The sequence below is a fragment of the Mixophyes fleayi genome, chromosome 3 (genome assembly GCF_038048845.1).
Source record: "Mixophyes fleayi isolate aMixFle1 chromosome 3, aMixFle1.hap1, whole genome shotgun sequence".
In the NCBI taxonomy this organism is placed as follows: Eukaryota; Metazoa; Chordata; class Amphibia; order Anura; family Limnodynastidae; genus Mixophyes; species Mixophyes fleayi.
In genome coordinates, this window is record NC_134404.1 from 7,638,354 (window position 1) to 7,639,134 (window position 781).

The 781-nt window shown below is 35.9% G+C and overlaps 1 non-coding gene across 1 annotated transcript; it reads left to right on the forward strand.

Annotated features, from left to right (window-relative positions):
• Positions 1-397: 397 nt before the first annotated feature.
• TRNAN-AUU (transfer RNA asparagine (anticodon AUU)) lies at positions 398-471 on the forward strand. Its single transcript has one exon. It is a non-coding gene; the product is annotated as a tRNA-Asn (tRNA).
• Positions 472-781: the final 310 nt, after the last annotated feature.

Consider the following 781-nt stretch of genomic DNA (forward strand, 5'->3'; position numbering starts at 1 on the left):
AAAACTAATTCCATATGCAATGGCAGCTAAATGTTTCCACAGTATAGTGTCTCCCAAGAAAAAACAAGTTCACAGGAAGAAAAATAAACTGCTCTACACCATTTCAGCTATCCAAGTGTCGCTCCGCTTTTTTTTTTTTTTTTTTTTAAGTGTGAAAAAATTTTGGACTCCATCATTGTCCCATCTCACCATGAATATGTGGACTAGATTTATCATTTTGGAAACCTGCATTGTTTTGCTATGGGCAAGGGTGATTTTTACCTATGTAACCAGAGCACTGTTAGGGTAAAGAAAAGAAAGTATGTTGATTTTGACATAAAGACTGCCAGCAGCATTCTGTCATGAAATTTGTCCGGAATAATGCATTTCAGCCCATGTCATGAACATGCTGCAATTTGTCTCTGTGGCGCAATTGGTTAGCACGTTCGGCTATTAACCAAAAGGTTGGTGGTTCAAGCCCACCCAGGGATGTAGATGACTGAATTTCATATCAAATTTTAGACATTATCTAATCCATCCTCTTGAGGTGTGGGGTACCTCTGATCCAAGTACCTTCATGCATATCAACGGTGAAGTTCTACCAAGAAAAATACATTCAAAAAGAAATTTGGAAGAATCAGCTATACTGTGAAACTTCATTTTTTCACCAGAAATTGAAACATTTGTTATGGAAAGAGAATGTATGATTATTACAGACATTTACCCTTGATAAGTAGGCTTATTTTTTCAATATTATAGGAAATCTTTAAAAACCTGGGAAAAAAGATTAGAAATGACAGAG